This window comes from Scyliorhinus canicula, chromosome 17 (genome assembly GCF_902713615.1).
Source record: "Scyliorhinus canicula chromosome 17, sScyCan1.1, whole genome shotgun sequence".
Taxonomy (NCBI): Eukaryota; Metazoa; Chordata; class Chondrichthyes; order Carcharhiniformes; family Scyliorhinidae; genus Scyliorhinus; species Scyliorhinus canicula.
The window spans coordinates 16,226,410-16,244,229 of NC_052162.1; the positions used below are offsets into that span (position 1 = coordinate 16,226,410).

Below are 17,820 nucleotides of genomic sequence, written 5' to 3' on the forward strand. Positions count from 1 at the left end.
TGCGCAGAGCCAGCGGCATGTTGTACGGCACGACAGCTGCAGGTCGTCACTGTGCGCATGCGCGGCCTGGGACCCGGCCATTCTCTAGCCGTTTTCAGCACGGAAGGCGGAGGTTTCAGTGAATGCCGGTGCTGGCCCCTCACCGGTGCCGGAATCAGTGAAGGTTGCACTAAATTTACTGTCGTAAAAGACCATATATGCTCTGCTAGCACCAGCACTTAGCCACTGAAATGGACAATCCAGCCCAAGGTAAGCCATTAAAGTTGGAGTTCTATGTTAACATTCGTACACTACCCAGCAACTTTACAATCAGCATTACGCAGCTTTTAATTAACAAAAGGAGCAGACTTTATAAAATCCCTTTGCTTGGATACAAGTGAGGCTGCAACACAGGTTTGAATGAATGATCAGATAGCAGGTGTGGTGTTCAGCCAGTCGGGTTACTGTCTGCATTCTTGTGCTTATGAAATCATTCGTCTGCAAAAACAAGAGTTCAGACAGCTCCAGCTCCAGGTGCAGGCACAGGAGACAAAACTGAGGGGCGGGGGAACCTGCCTGGGAGGCTGGGTTAGTCATCTGATCCTTCAGGTTACTCTGCTGAGGCTGGCACAGCCAGTAATGATGCCTCGGGTCGGCCGTCTGCAGCCTTTTGGCAAGCGGCCTCTGGCCAATCTTGTCACGGGAGGGTTTAGAAGCTCGATCCCTGGCTTAGCCACTCGTGGAGTAAGTACTGGGTCAGAGGTTAATACGTCGACAACAGTCTCTGCGTCACTTGGTTAAGAGCGGGCATGTAATTTGCGGGGTGACTTGTGACACAGCAAGGGTAGCCAGGTTAATCTTTTGCAGAGCCCGGATCAATGAAACAGGCTGACAAACTGCAACTGGGTGGTGACCCGCTTAACATCACCGAATGGAAGAACAGTCTGACTCACTTAATGAAAACATAGGAGTTTAACTCTGCTTCTGCAGTGATCTTTTGTGATCCTTGGTCACACTGAGTTGTGAGTACGTTTACTCTTAATTAATGGTTTTCCGGTGTGCAGGTTAGATGTGAAGTCTTTGAACAACTAGACAGGTTTAGCCCTCGATTAAACAGGGACATAGACAACTTTAAGGTAAAAAAAAAAGGAAGTCAATCCTCTCAACTTGGTTACGTTTTTCTTTCAGTTGATAAAACAGTCGTCAGGAATGCAGCCACACACAAAGTGCCTTTTGTTGGGCATCACAATGTTGCGAAAGGCAAAGGGCAGATTGCGTATTCTGAAAATGTAAACTCGTTTGAGATGTGGAGTATCCACATGCCACATTGAGAGTTGGAAACTGGTTTCGGCCTGTTCCCGTGTGGGAAGAAGGTGAAACATTCAGAGGGGTCTTCAGAAGCCCGGGTGGCCAGGAACGCCGGGAATGAGACCACACATCCCATGAATGTGAAGTGCAGCCAACCGGTTCAGGGATGGACTGGCCTGAACTTGTCGGAATTTGTTTTATTCTGGTCTCTGCTGGGGTTTGCTGGAGGGGCCCAATTAACTGATAATTCAACCAGTCAGAGATCCAGTAGGAACTCCAAATTGCTGAGCAGTTACCAGCGTTTCACAGCAGACCTCAGCTGGAACCAGGTGACCTGCTGTCAATTTTATTAAGGGTCAGCGAGGGACTGACAGCAGGAACTTATGGGGTCGAAGAGGTTCAGGAGTGAACTGGTCCTCTCTCCCAGGGGCTGGTTTAGCACACTGGGCTAAATCGCTGGCTTTGAAAGCAGACCCAGGCAGGCCAGCAGCACGGTTCAATTCCTGTACCAGCCTCCCCGAACAGGCGCCGGAATGTGGCGACTAGGGGCTTTTCACAGTAACTTCATTTGATGCCTACTTTCATTTTTTCATTAATTTCATTTTATTTCCCTCAGACTGTCAGTGGACGGGTTATTATAGACCCCCATCTCTGTCTGTGACTGAGCCTGAGGTTATCACTGACAGTATACAGTGTGATTGGGCGTTAGCTAGGGCCTTGCGCTTCAGTGTGTCTTTGTGTGCGGCTGGTGTTTTGGGGCGCGATCTAACGGAAAAGTTTCTAAGTGTCATTTCAGGCGGGTTTGGCCTGGAATTCTTCCCCGGCTCTGTCGGCAAGTTCCTCGCCACTAACTATCCACACTGAGCCAGTTTTGTGTGCCCTGGGGAGTTTCCCTCCGGGTAAGCCCACGCATTGGGAGGAATTTAATCAGCAACCCGCCGCCTGTTTTCCAGCGGCGGAAGCGGCCCGCCAGCAGGGATCTCCGGTCCCGCTTGTCAACGGGATTTCCCGTTGACCGCATCCCTCATCATGGAAAACCCGTGCGCCGTCTGTGGGACCGGAATATCCTGCCGATATGAACAGCCGGTAAATTCCGCTCTTTTGAATTTTTTTTCCAGCACTGGGAAGCTGAACTCACGGGGCAGACCGGCACCTCAGACATCGGGCCTCCATTTTGAAAGGCTGTGCCGATCTCAAAGTGAGTTTGAGGGTCATCCTCATACCACACCCATGGGCAATGTCATCCCCCCCCACACACATGGGCACTACCCTCCCCCCCCCCCCCCACCTCCCCAACCCCCACAAGTGAGGACACCTCTCTGTGGGGTCGCTAACGGCCACCCTTTCCAGGCCTTCCCAAGACCCCCCTTTCAAGAACCCCACCCTTCACCGCCCCCCACCCCAACATTCCGGAGGGCCCTTCGTGCCTGCCCAGACCCCACTATTCATATCCCCCTCATCGCTCCTTTCATGGACATGCCCCCCCCCCCCCTCAGTCCCTGATCCTTGGCCGTGCCACCTTGACACCCGGTCTCCTGCCAGCCTGGAAGTACCACTTGGGCACCTTGGCAGTTCCAGGGTAACAGTGCCAAGGTGCCAGCCTGGCAGTGGCAAGGGGAGAGCCAGGGTGCTAGCCTGCCCCGTCCCTGACCACCCAGGGTCAGCCAATGGCCTGGAGAAGCCCCAGGTGCTTGCTGGTTACTGTCTGTGGACATGATCAAACTTGGCTACAAGGCCCCTGCAGTTGAAGACCCCCATTGGGAATGGGAATGGAGGTTAAATCACAAATAATGGGGACTGAGGCAAGGTTTCAGAAGGATGCTCTGGTCCATGGGATGCTGTCCCAGATTAGCAACTGATATGTGGCTGAGTGGAAAAGTCCTTTTTCCTTGCTTCAGCAACTTTACAAACTCTGCGGCAGTTTTCTCTTTTTAAAAAAATGACCTTATTGCTTCCAATGTGACCACAGTTACACTGGGGTACAAGGAGAGTATTTTAGTGGAACATGCCACAGTCCTACAGGTCAGTGAACTTCAAAGTTGTGGGCGCAACCTGCGGGTGGGTCATGGGTGTGTGTCGGGAGGGTCATGGAGTCGTCCGTCGCAGCGCTCCCGATTTGCGCAAATTTGCACGAAACAGCCGCTTTTAACTATGCCGGCTGCCAGCGGCCTTTTTAACCATATTTAAAAAATGCGGGTCCGCACTGCGCATGCGTGCCCGCTCATCGGTGCGCATGCGCAGAGTTTTGCACATGGGCACCGATGATCAGGCACGCATGCCCAGTGCAACCACATTTTTAATATGGTAAAAAGGCCGCTGGCAGCCAGCATAGTTAAAAGCCGACTGCTGCTTGCTCTGCCCGGTTCGGAGGTGCTCGCTTCTTCTGAACGAAACTAAGGCCAAGATTCCCCCCAGCGACTAGCACCATCGGACCCACCCACAGAGATCCAGCGCCAGACCTCCACCTCGGAACTTGCCTCATCCTGCAGGACAACGAGGTCACCATCACCGAAGACAAACTCAATGCCCTGATTAAAACAGCTGGTGTGACCATTGAGCCTTTCTGGCCTAGTCTGTTTGCCAAGGCATTGGCTAATATTGACGTCAATAGTCTGATCTGCAACGTTGGTGGCGGTAGCAGCTGCAGCTGTTGTTTCCACCACTGGCTCTGTTGCTGCTGAAGAGAAAAAGGAATAGAGGAAACAGGAAGAATCTGAAGAGTCTGACGATGACATGCGCTTTGGTCTCTTTGATTAAAAGTGCCGTGTACCAACATTGTTACAATTTACAAAAAACAAATAAAAGTTGAATATAAAAGCCGGCTGCTGCGGCTGAAGACCGCGAATTTGCGCAATCGCAGATGCAGATTTTTTTTAAAATTCTATGTCATCTTCCAGCCTGAGGGAGGCAGAGAGCAGGTCACGGCCCCTGGACGTCGCCATCACGTGCTTTGGGCCCGATTGCGAGTCCTCCATTTTGTCAGCAGCAATCAAGGTAAGAGAAAATGGTGGGTCGCGAAGGTCGGCCGGCGTGGGTCGCGAAGGTCGGCCGGCGTGGGTTGCGAAGGTCGGCCGGCGTGGGTCCCGAAGGTCGGCTGGCGTGGGTCCCGAAGGTCGGCTGGCGTGGGTCCCGAAGGTCGGCCGGCGTGGGTCCCGAAGGTCGGCCGGCGTGGGTCCCGAAGGTCGGCCGGCGTGGGTCGCGAAGGTCGGCCGGCGTGGGTCCCGAAGGTCGGCCGGGGTGGGTCCCGAAGGTCGGCCAGTGGTAAACATGGGTCCCCGGAAAAAAAGTTTGAAAAACACTGCTATAGGTCAAAGTGAACTAGTCGGTATCCTTTTAGACGCACTCCAACATGAAGCGTTACAGGCAATGCAGGCCGTTGTAATTAAGTGGCACAGAAGTGAAACCTATCACATCAATTGCGATTGCACCGTATCAACAACACAAAATAGCCTGGATTGTTAATAAGTAAAGCTGTTAGATTCATAGAAGGCTGTGTGATTTAATCAACTGTTCTTTGTCGAGGGGACCAAAGAGATCAGATATCATACTTCGACGTGCTGTTCACCTGTGTAACTACTGAATACTTAGAAATTCAATTTCACCCAACTTCAGTACAGAGAATAGAGAAACAAATGCATGGACTAAACCTTGAAGTGACCTTTCATCGTACTCCTGTCTTACAGACACACAACCCAATTTTACCAGAGTTTTACATCTTTTTTCACAGTAGATGTTAGCTAACAAGGTAACCAAGCTGCCACAGAATGTTTTCCTTCTATGTGGTACTGCTATTCTGAGTCTTGTTCCCAGGCTAGAATATTCCCAAAAAAATAGTCAATATGTTACTCAGTTAGAAGTGGGATAACCTCCCCTTGTCCTTTGGCGGGCAGGATTCAGACTATTCAAATGAATGTCCTTCTGACGTTTTAATTTATTTTTCAAACAACTTGTCAACAAATTGATAGCTTCCTTCATTTGGGTGGGAAAGGCCCCAAAGATTTGTCGGGCGTTTCTGCAGAGAGGGACACAATTAGCTTTATCTAATCTGTTATTTTATTACTGGGCAGCTAATATTGGAAAAGTACTGGGGTGGCTCAAGGAGTTGAATTCCAGATGGGGGCAGGTGGAGGCAGGCTCTTGTAGTGGTTCTAGCCTGGGGGTTCGTAGTAACTGCCTCACTTCCATTTCCCCCTGAAAGATTTACCTCGAGTCCGGTAGTGATGCATCTGGCTGTCTGGAAACTGTCAATTACAGCTTACTAACAGCTATTTCTCCTTGAAGTCAACAGAAGCCTTGCAGATCAAAGGATCTGAGGGGGTTTAAAACTTGTGATGTGGTTTTTGCTTTCTATGAAGTTGCAGCTGCTGCTTTCTCGACATCTGCCTGAGGCAGCAGGTGTAAGGAACAGGTGAATGAAAAAGCAGTGATTCTTCCACTGTTTCTGCCTGCCATGCTCTTTAGCTTCCAGGAAGAGGTGACTAATGGTGGGGTGGAGGGTCTCTGTTATGGGGGGGGGGTGGGATCCTGCTGTGGGGGTTCCTCTAATATGGGGGTTCTCTGTTATGGGAGCCTCTGGTGGGGGGGAGGTCTCTGATATAGGGGGCCTCCATTGGAGGGGTCTCTGATATGGGGAGGTCTCTGGTGGGGGGGGTCTGATGGGGATCCACTGGAAGGGTCTGATGGGGATCTCTGGTGGGGGGGGGGGGGGGGCTCTGATGGCGGGTCTGATGGGGATGGCCTGGGCAGGATTTTCACTATAGGAGAGAGGTGACCCCTTATGGACTCACTACCACGGAGGTGAATATTTATATCCCTCCAGAATAATAAATGCCCCAAGAGCTTCATACGTTCATACGTATACTTTCATACTTGGGTGTGCTAGTGCATGAGTCACAGAAGGTTGGTTTACAAGTGCAACAGGTGATTAAGAAGGCAAATGGAATTTTGTCCTTCATTGCTAGAGGGATGGAGTTTAAGACTAGGGAGGTTATGTTGCAATTGTATAAGGTGTTAGTGTGGCCACACCTGGAGTATTGTGTTCAGTTTTGGTCTCCTTACTTGAGAAAGGACGTACTGGCGCTGGAGGGTGTGCAGAGGAGATTCACTAGGTTAATCCCAGAGCTGAAGGGGCTGGATTATGAGGAGAGGTTGAGTAGACTGGGACTGTACTAGTCCTGAATTTACTGAATTTAGAAGGATGAGGGGGGATCTTATAGAAACATTTAAAATTATGAAGGGAATAGATAGGATAGATGCGGGCAGGTTGTTTCCACTGGCGGGTGACAGCAGAACTAGGGGGTATAGCCTCAAAATAAGGGGAAGTAGATTTAGGACTGAGTTTAGGAGGAACTTCTTCACCCAAAGGGTTGTGAATCTATGGAATTCCTTGCCCAATGAAGCAGTTGAGGCTCCTTCATTACATGTTTTTAAGGTAAAGATAGATAGTTTTTTGAAGAATAAAGGGATTAAGGGTTATGGTGTTCGGGCCGGAAAGTGGAGCTGAGTCCACAAAAGATCAGCCATGATCTCATTGAATGGCGGAGCAGGCTCGAGGGGCCAGATGGCCTACTCCTGCTCCTAGTTCTTATGTTCTTATGTTCGGTTTATTTTTAAAAGCAAATTACTGCGGATGCTGGAATCTGAAACCAAAAGAGAAAATGCTGGAAAATCTCAGCAGGTCTAGCAGCGTCTGTAGGGAGAGAAAGAGCTAACGTTTCGAGTCCAGACGCTTTTGTGAAAGGTTTAATTTTTAATGCTCTTATCCACCAATCAAAATTATTTTGTTTGAATCTTTGAAATTCTAACTATGTCTGACTTGGTTCTTTCCTTAGATTTCTAAGCTGTAGGCTTCTGCTTTTTGGCTTCTGGCACTATTTCATCTGCACTTAAAAAGGCTTTTCGCACCTCATCAAAATCCCGGGATCTCTCGTCTGACAATGGCGTAAACACTTTACTAGCTCCAGGTACCAATTTTGATTGAAACAATGATACCCAAATACTTGCCGCTTCATGTACGTGAGGGACAACCTGGTGTGGTGAGGACGGAGGGAAAGAGTTTGCAAACATGTTTCCAAAACATGATCCCAGTGTTGCACTTTCCCATTCTGCTGGCTGCCACCCCACCTAGCGGATGAATGTATGCTGGTGTAGTTTAATTACCGCAGCAGCAGACATAGTTGAAGGCCAAGAGGACATGAAGATGTGATTTTATTTATGAGGCTGCAAGAAGGTTTGTCAGCGATGAGGCTCATATTGCTTGTTTATCTTTCTGCTGCTGGGATAGGAGCCAGACAACGTGGTCTGTGTGGCCTGTTGAGTTTTAATAAGTCACGAGAACAACTTACATGTCTCAGATAGGTTTAGCAAGTGTTACTGTGGCAGTTTCTATTTTGGTATTTAACTGATGCTGCGAATATTCACATAAAACGCTTGCACACACAAGTTACCCAACGTTCGCAGCCTCTAGCACTATTGCAACTTCTTGTGTATGGCTTGGATAATCTGATTTCCTGAAGAATGTTTTTAAATTCTGAATGCAAACAATGCAGCAATCGAAGGCCTCGAGAAACGTGCTGCTTCTTGGAATTAGAGTCAGCATGGGGCAGCACGGTGGCGCAGTGGTTAGTGTTGCTGCCTCACTTCGCCAAGGACCCCCCCCCCCCCCCATAGCGTGCTTCACCCCTGCCAAAAAATGGCAAAGTTTCGGGTTCGGTCAGAAAGTCACCGTGTTTTTTCTTTGTAGAAAAGGGCAAATAAGAACCTGACAAGATCTTCCCAAACTTTGCTATTCTTTTTACAGAATGTGTGTTTTGGTTCAGCTTTGTACGGGGCGGGGCCTGGAACTGCTGGAAAGCCCAGCATCACAGAGATCAAGATCTCCAAATGAAGTTAAAGACCCCCCTCCTGAGACTATAAGACATAGGAGCAGAATGAGGCCACTCAGCCCATCGAGTCTGCTCCGTCATTCAATCATGGCTGATATTTTCTCATCCCCATTCTCCTGCCTTCTTCCCAAAACCCCTGATCCCCTTATTAATCAAGAAACTATCTATCTCTGTCTTAAAGACATTGTGATTTGTCCCTCACATCCTTCTGCGGTAAAGAGTTCCACAGATTCACCATCCTCTGGCTGAAGAAATTCCTCCTCATCTCCGTTTTAAAGGATCATCCCTTTAGTCTGAGGTGGTGTCCTCTGGTTTTAGTTTCTCCTCCAAGTGGAAACATCCTTTCCACGTTCACTCTATCCAGGCCTCGCAGTAACTTAGTGTAAGGACGTGCTTCAGGAAGCCCTCACAGGCCGGTTAAGGTTTTGCAGAATTAGGCGCCTGGTGTCTTATTGAATTGAATAATGTTGCATATTACACAGGGGATGGTAGAAACTCTCCATTCCTGATGGCCCTGATGGCAGATTTCACACGTCGTTCAGCCAAAATCTCACTGAATAGAAGAAGAAGCTCTTGAGAGAAAGGTTTCTTAATCATTCAGGACGTCAGATAGTTTCTCTTCATTTGCATCTCTGGAGAAACACGTTCTGCACCCTGCTCTGTGATGTACGATAAAGGTAAAGTGCTCTTTGTATTCTCGAAGCGACCTTTTATCTTAACCACTGTTAAGGCTGGCAATAAGTCACTAATTATCAACGCTTCCTCCATGCGTTTTTAAACAAACTAAAAACTGTAATCTTAGTCCCCTGCCTTGTGTGCAGTGACATAGTCCATTGTTTGACTCTAAACCATGTTGATACTTCTCAATGTTGCTGCCCAATGCATGTTGCAATGTATTGGGAATAGAGGGGGCTGGATCCCGGAAATGTAGAAGATTTTAGTTTAGACGGGCAGCATGGTCGGCGCAGGCTTGGAGGGCTGAAGGGCCTGTTCCTGTGCTGTACTTTTCTTTGTTCATTTTGTACCACATTGCTAGTTCATCGAGGAGCAATTAACAACAGTTCCCAATGTCTACTGACTTTAGAACAAATCCATTCTTATCCTTTTGTCAATGGCCTCACCACTCTCTAAAATTATTACTCCCCTCCAGTTCCACAACCTTCTCCAATTCTGCTCTCTTGGACACCCCTGATTTGAATCACTCCACCATTGGTAGTTGTCTGAAACCAAAACTCTTGAATATCTTCAGTGCACCTCTCATCATCTCTTCATTACACCTGTCCTCGTCTCTTCATTACACCTCTCCTCAGCTCTTCATTACACCTCTCCTCAACTCTTCATTACACCTCCCCTCATCCCTTCATTACACCTCCCCCATCACACCTCTCCTCATCCCTTCATTACACCTCCCCCCATCACACCTCTCCTCATCTCTTCATTACACCTCCCCTCATCCCTTCATTACACCTCCCCCCATCACACCTCTCCTCATCTCTTCATTACACCTCCCCTCATCCCTTCATTACACCTCTCCTCAGCTCTTCATTACACCTCTCCTCAGCTCTTCATTACACCTCTCCTCATCTCTTCAATACACCTCTCCTCATCCCTTCATTACACCTCCCCTCATCACACCTCCCCTCATCCCTTCATTACACCTCCCCTCATCCCTTCATTACACCTCCCCTCATCCCTTCATTACACCTCCCCTCATCCCTTCATTACACCTCCCCTCATCCCTTCATTACACCTCCCCTCATCTCTTCATTACACCTCCCCTCATCCCTTCATTACACCTCCCCCATCACACCCCTCCTCATCTCTTCATTACACCTCCCCTCATCCCTTCATTACACCTCCCCTCATCCCTTCATTACACCTCCCCTCATCTCTTCATTACACCTCCCCTCATCCCTTCATTACACCTCTCCTCATCTCTTCATTACACCTCCCCTCATCCCTTCGTTACACCTCTCCTCATCTCTTCATTACACCTCTCGTCAGCTCTTCACTACACCTCTCCTCAACTCTTCATTACACCTCTCGTCATCTCTTCATTACACCTCTCCTCAGCTCTTCATTACACCTCTCCTCATCTCTTCATTACACCTCTCATCATCCCTTCATTACACCTCTCCTCATCTCTTCATTACACCTCTCGTCATCTCTTCAATACACCTCTCCTCAGCTCTTCATTACACCTCTCGTCATCTCTTCATTACACCTCTCCTCATCTCTTCATTACACCTCTCATCATCCCTTCATTACACCTCTCCTCGTCTCTTCATTACACCTCTCCTCAGCTCTTCATTACACCTCTCCTCAGCTCTTCATTACACTTCTCCTCATCTCTTCATTACACCTCTCATCATCCCTTCATTACACCTCTCCTCGTCTCTTCATTACACCTCTCCTCATCTCTTCATTACACCTCTCCTCATCTCTTCAATACACCTCTCCTCAACTCTTCATTACACCTCTCGTCATCTCTTCATTACACCTCTTATCATCCCTTCATTACACCTCTCCTCGTCTCTTCATTACACCTCTCCTCATCTCATTACACCTCCCCTCATCCCTTCATTACACCTCTCCTCATCTCTTCATTACACCTCCCCTCATCCCTTCATTACACCTCCCCTCATCTCTTCATTCCACCTGTCCTCATCTCTTCATTACACCTCCCCTCATCTCTTCATTCCACCTCTCCTCAACTCTTCATTACACCTCTCCTCAACTCTTCATTACACCTCTCTTCAACTCTTCATTAAACCTCCCCTCATCTCTTCATTCCACCTCTCCTCATCTCTTCATTACACCTCTCATCATCCCTTCATTACACCTCTCCTTGTCTCTTCATTACACCTCTCCTCAGCTCTTCATTACACCTTTCATTATCTCTTCATTGCACCTCTCATCTCTTCATCACTTATCTCTTCGTTACACCTCACCTGAACTCTTCGTAACACCTCTCATCTCCACTACACCTCTCCTCATCTCTTCATCACATCTCTCCTCATCTCTTCATTACAACTCTCCTCAGCTCTTCATTACACCTCTCCTCAGCTCTTCATTACACCTCTCCTCATCTCTTCATTGTAAGAAGTCTTACAACACCAGGTTAAAGTCCAACATGTTTGTTTCGAACACTAGCTTTCGGAGCATTGCTCCTTCCTCAGGTGAATGGAGCAGTGCTCCGAAAGCTAGTGTTTGAAACAAACATGTTGGACTTTAACCTGGTGTGTAAGACAACTTACTGTGCTCACCCCAGTCCAATGCCGGCATCTCCACATCATCGCTTCATTACACCTCTCCTCATCTCTTCATTACACCTCTCCTCATCTCTTCATTACACCTCTCCTCCTCTCTTCATTACACCTCTCCTCAGCTCTTCATTACACCTCTCCTCAGCGCTTCAGTGCACTTCTGCTCCCTCTTCATCACAACTCTCCTCATAGCTTCATCACACCTCTCCTCATCTCTTCATCACACTTCTCCTCATCTCTTCATTACACCTCTCCTCAAATCTTCATTACACCTTTCCTCATCTCTTCAGTGTACCTTCCGTTTCTCTCCAGTGCATCTCTCCTCATCTCTTCCTCTCGTTCCTCTTTTAGACATTTTTAAAATGTTTGTCTCATAAATTTAGAGTACCCAATTATTTTTTAAAGGGCAATTTAGCGTGGCCAATCCACCTCCCTTGCACATCTTTGGGTTGTGTGTGTGTGGACCACGCAGACATGGGGAGAATGTGCAAACTCCAGATGGACAATCCTCGGCGTTGTGAGGCAGCAGTGCTAACCACTGCAGCACCCTGCTGCCCTGTGCTCGTTTAGACATTAAGTCAAATCTGCTCCTTTGAACAAACGTTCGGCCACCTGCCCTCATACTGCTCGAAAAGCTGTTTTCCACTTGTTTTGTTTTTTAATGTTCTGGTGAAGCAACTTGGGACGTCTTAATACATTAAAGGTGCTATATAATTGCAAGTTGTTGTTGTGGAGCTGTATCAGCAATAATTTTGGGGAATACAGATGACCACTTGGATCAACATTATAGAATCCTTTATATGAGGAATGAGTCATTTCCTTGTGTTTAAATCTTGTTAAAGGACTGTTAGCCCAGACATCTGAGGATTTACAAGCTCACATCTCACATTTCACCTTGCCAGAATGAAATCTTCGCAGAGCTGCAGTGCCAGCTTCCTCGGGCTAATTGGCCTGATACAAAGGAAAAGAAACAAAGTCTTTACGGAGGTCGACTGCCATGAAATAATAAACATCTCTGGAAAGTCCATTGCCAAATATGCATAGCGAGCTGAATGTTGTGTTTCTTTCAGGGACCGCCTGGTTTTACCGGCGCCTGACAAGGACGTTGTCAGGACGAACATGGATAAGGAACATGTCCCCGGATCACCGGTCTCCCCCCTCCAAAGAAGACAGCTGTTTTTAATTTTCCATACTAGCTGCTTCACCGCCCATGCTCATTAGGTTGAGTGGACTAAATGAGCACGGAGGCACCTGCCTTCGGATTTTATCAAATCATCGACTAATCCTGACTGAAAGTATGCTTTGAAATTTAGATCTGTGTGAACTTCTTGTTAGCCTGTCCCCACTTATGTAGCCGGGGTGCCAGTCAATGGTGCGGTGCTTACTCAGTGATCACAGGATCTTTATGTGCGGGGATGTGCAAATTAATCAACGTAAGGGAAAGGGGGAGGGGAGAGCAAAACAGACACTTTAATGACACAAGTCTGCCAAGCTTCAGTTTGCAATCTCCATTGCATACTTAAACCAGGTCCAATGGCATTGTTGTTAAAATGCACTTAATTTGGTGAGGGACTTTGTACAAAGGCAGGTTTTGACCTTTCCGCTTCTACCACCTCATGGGGGACACAGGATACCGTAGATTCAAAAACGGGAGTGGGGGAGGGGAAGGTCACGGAAATTTATGAAGAGCTCATGGAGTGGGAGGGAAGCCAGATAGGGGAAGTAAAACCCAAGGGGGAAGATGAGCTGGGGAAGGAGCTAGAGGCGGGGACTGCGGGAGGATGCTCTGAGTAGAGTCAGCACGTCCTCATCGTGTGCCAGGCTCAGCCTGGTACAATTCAAGGTAGCCCACCGGGCACATATGACGGTGGCCCGGATGAGCAGGTTTTTTTCGAAGAGATGGAGGACTGCTGTGGGCGGTGAGCTGGAGGGCCCGCAAATCATACCCAGGTGTTTTGGACTTGTCTGAAGCTTAGGGAATTTTGGCAGGGATTTGCTGATGTCACGCCCAGGGTTTTAAAGACAAGGGTGGCACCTAGTCCAAAGGTGGCGGGTTTCGGAGTGTCGGAAGACCCCGGAGTGCAGGGGGCGAGAGAGGCTGACGTTTTGGCATTTTCCTCCATGACAGCCCGGAGACAGATCTTACTGGCGTGGTGGGACTCGGAGCCCCTGAAACGGGGGTGTGGGTTAGTGACATGGCCGGGTTTCGCAGGCTTGAGAAAATCAAGTTCGCCCTGAGAGGGTCAACGTTAGGGTTCACCCGGAGGTGACAGCCATTTAGCGACTCCTTTGGGGAAAATTAAACTGTTAGCAGAAATAATAAGGGGGGTGGGTTAGGGAATGAGGGGTTAGGGGGAGATAGTCTAGTTTAGTTTAGGCGAGACCAGCGAGTAGGGGAGGAGGGACCGCCAAAGGTCTTTATGCGGCCCACCAAGATCAAGTCATAAAAAATAAAAATAAAAAAACATTTTTAAACTTTTTTTTTAATAAGGTTAATGGGGGGGGAGCTGGTATAGGGTGGATACGTTGACTTGAGTAGGGTGATCATTGCTCGGCACAACATCGAGGGCCAAAGTGCCTGTTCTGTGCTGTACTGTTCTATGTTCTATATGAGGCACCCAGAATCATAACGGGGTGAAGCGCCATTTTTGAAAAGTAGAGAAAAAGAGGGCTAAAGGCAGGATGCCGCCGGGGAAGCGCTGAGGTATATGCCGCAGGCTAATTGGTTAGAACCGGGACTATCAATTAATATACTATGCGGCCCTTTAAAATTGTGAATTTCTGAATGTGGCCCTTGCACGGAAAAGTTTGCCCACTCCGTTATAAGTCATGTTGGCTGGGGGGGGGGGGGGTTTATAAACGGAGTTATGTTTACATTTGTAATTACTGTTATAAAATCATAAATACCGGAATAAAACGCACTCAGAAAAAAATGCACTCAATTATTCCTCAAATCATATTACAGGCCAGATCTGAGTAACATGATTGGATATGTACGGGGAAAAGATCTGGGTGGAAATAGAATTTTCAAGATATAAACGGTATAAAGACGGGATTGGAGAATTACAGCAGCACTTAGCGCAATGTGCACAGTTGTTTTCACCATTTCAGAAAAAGGACACGGAGGAGCTGGGGAAAATGCAAAAGGTTTACAAGGATGGTACCAGAACTGAGAGGTTAGTACTATCAATGAAGGCGAAGTTGGCTGGGGCATTTGTTTGTCCAGCAAAAAGGCTGAGGAAGTGACCCAACTTTAGGGGTGGGCTTTTCAACCGAGGACAACTTAAGAAGTGGGCCGTGGGGGAGGGGTCAGCACGGGGCTGGATGGAGGCGGCATTGAGGGAGTTCCGGCAGGGGCTCTCAGACATGATGTTCAGGGGCTGGGTGTGGAGGTGGTTCCGAGTCCAGAGGTGGCGATATTTGGGATGCTGGAATACTCGGAGGTCCGGGGGGGGGGGGGGGGGGGGGGGGTGAGAGGCTGATGTCTTGGCCTTTGCCTCCCTGATAGCCTGGAGACGGATTTTGCTGGGGTGGGGGGACTCGGAGCCACCAACTGCTGAGGTGTGGATGAGAGACCTGGCGCAGTTCCTGAGGCTGGAGAAGGTGAAGTTCGTCCTGAGGGGGTCAGTGGATGAGTTCACCGGAGGTGGAAGCCATTTGTTGACTTGTTTAAGGAGGTTTGAGAGGTCAGCCAAAGGGGGGGGGGGTTGGTAAGGGGGTGAAAATGGGGAAGGCGGGATGTGAGAAGGAGGTAGTATCAGGGGAGCAGGAGGGAGGAGTGCGTGTTGGTTGTTTATTGAGCTATTTGGTTGTTCTTCTGGCTTTGTTTGTATAAAAATGCCTTGAATAAAACTAAATATTATTAAAAGTTATGTTCTAATTGCGGGATCATCTTAATCAGTAAATAGCTACACTGAACACACAAGGAGGGTCTTGGGTTCACATCCTAGGCCGCCCTTAATCAACCAACAACAGTTGGAGTGACAGGAAGAACAATTGGCCTCAGCACCACTTGCTTGGGGAAACAGTGGTGGCATTAGGACCATGTAACCCATGGAATTGCACAAAGCCTGAGCCAGCCAAGACGACCAAGTAAATGGAGAACCAGGTAATGTTAATAGCTGATCCCTGGTTATTATGTCACTGATTTTTGTATTGCCAATTGAAGGCCTTTTCATGGCTGCGTGAATGTGGATCGGACTCTTGGTGAAGTCAGCAATGTTTATTATATGAAGGGTGCATCAATGCCAAGTGGCACTCCTGCAGACTAGAGAACATTAATCAGGGTTCCGAGACCCGGGGGAGGATCTTCAGCCCCCACCAGAGGGAGGAGGGCATAAAATTCCTGCCACAGGCCGACATGATGGCACCGTTGCCCCCCCCCCCCCCCCCCCCCCCCCCCACACACACACACACAAGGCCTTTTCCCCGGAAGTGAGGTCGGGACAGGCAGCAAGTGGCAGAAAGCCAATTGAGCCTTTTGAGGGCCTTCAAAGGCCTATTGGTCGAGCCCAGGTCCCCGGAGATAACAGGAAACTCTGTAGTTGACTGGAGACCAGATCTAGTGCTCCAGACAGGCATTGAGGCCCTCTTCACCTGAACAGCCACAGGCCGCCCTGCGGAAGGGGTTGCATCGCGACAATGATTGGTCAACTGCAGAGGGAGTTTTTTATTTTAAAGTTATAAAACATTGGAGCAAGGGGGTGCCCCAATTTGCAAGCACCCACTCACTCACTTACCAAAATGTCAGCCGACTGCTTCTTCAGTGTTGTCCTTAACAGAATGATAGCCAAGCAAGTATTCATTCTCTTCAGGAAAGGAGTTGAGAGAAAATACCTATTTGAAGTTAACAAGGAGAAAAAGACGTATGAGAAAAATTGCACCAGTTGGTCTCTGGTTAGATTCGTAGCCTGTGCGTTGACTGCCTGGGAAAGACACAAAAAGCCAGATTTTAAAAACCCAGACTAATTTGGAGGTGAAAAATTGGGGAAATTCCTCTCTGCCTATCTAGGTGACCTGCCTATCACCATGACCCTGAGTTCCTTGCCGTGACTCCCTTTTGAAGGAGGTGGTGTCCACCCCAGCTGGAAGTATGTCCAGCTCTCGCTTGTAGGAATTCAGGGAATTAGTGTCCACTGCACAAGATGGCCGCCTACTCTGGGTCTCACTGAATGGGAGAGCAGACTCGAGGGTCGAATTGCCTACTTCTGCTCCTGTGCCTTAAGATCTTAACTGGTGTAGGACCAAGGACCAGCAATTGACCTCAGCACCCTCATACTGTTGAGGCAAAAGCGTTTCCTGGCGTTTCTCACACCAAATCTGCTGGAAAGTGGACGGATGTGGTCAAGGTTTGGCACTGCTGCGATGTCCCCAAGTTTCAGTCACCAACCAAAACTTGCTGTCTCGTCTGGCACACGTTAAAAAGGGCACTGGGGTGAGAGGGGTAAGGGATGTTTGGTGTCTCACAGAGAGGTCTGGAGATGTGTGCAGATGAACATTGAGGCCGGGATTTTCCGCTCCCATTTTCCTCGACCAGTTCGCCAAAGGTAGCGGAAAATCTCGCAAGTGGTCTCAGACCATGTTTCACACCAACGTCAATGCGTGACGCCATTGTTCTTCCCCCCCCCCCCCCCCCACCCCCATCAGTGACAGAGTGTGTTTTCCAACGTTCAATATTGGGAATATTATTTGAATTAGTTATCATCGCATTACCAAGCACCCGACACCTGAATCACCCCCCCCCCCCCACTCCCCTTAAGAAAGCCCATTCACGTCAATGTGAAAACAGAACGGTATGAATTACAACTGGTCTCCCAACGTGTGCAAGCGGAGCTCAGGTGAGTGCATCACTCAGGGGGAAGAGGATCATGCACGGACAGTGCCAGGAGCTGCGGGGGGGAGGGAGGAGGGGTTCATCATGAACTCTTCTGCATTGGGACAGCCTTTCAAATTGGGGCCTCGATCTTGTGGCCAGTGCCAGGGGGCCAGTGGACAGTGCCAGTGGCCAGTGCCAGGGAGCCAGTGGACAGTGCCCGTGGCCAGTGCCAGGGGGCAGTGGCATGAAAGGCTCTGCATTATATCATGGGGCTGGTCCCTTTAAGATTTTCACACTAAGTCGAGGACAATATGACAGGGAAAGCCACCAGTGCTGTCAGTGGCTTCAATCTCGCTTTTCCCGCCCGCTATCGGCCTTTGCCGAATTCCAGGAAAACTCCACCCTAAGTGTTTATAAATAACTCATAACTATATACCTCTCCAAGCGTGCATTTGGTGCTGTTTCCATGTTGGCTTGCACAGATTGGCTGTCACAGATCCACGTTATCATAGAATCCCTACAGTGCAGAAGGAGGCCATTCATCCCATCAAATCTGCACCACCCCACT

At 48.7% G+C, this 17,820-nt stretch overlaps 1 long non-coding RNA gene and 1 pseudogene across 2 annotated transcripts; both read left to right on the forward strand.

Moving 5' to 3' along the window:
• The first annotated feature begins 708 nt into the window (after positions 1-708).
• On the forward strand, positions 709-13,550 carry LOC119952432. 2 transcript variants are annotated; one of them, XR_005457853.1, is made up of 4 exons: positions 709-1,001; positions 7,119-7,250; positions 8,654-8,848; positions 12,508-13,550. It is a non-coding gene; the product is annotated as an uncharacterized LOC119952432 (long non-coding RNA). The 2 variants fall into 2 exon arrangements; XR_005457854.1 differs by lacking the exon at positions 8,654-8,848.
• A 2,630-nt stretch (positions 13,551-16,180) lies between these two features.
• The window catches only part of LOC119952396, a 98,526-nt pseudogene continuing 96,886 nt past the window's right edge, over positions 16,181-17,820 (forward strand).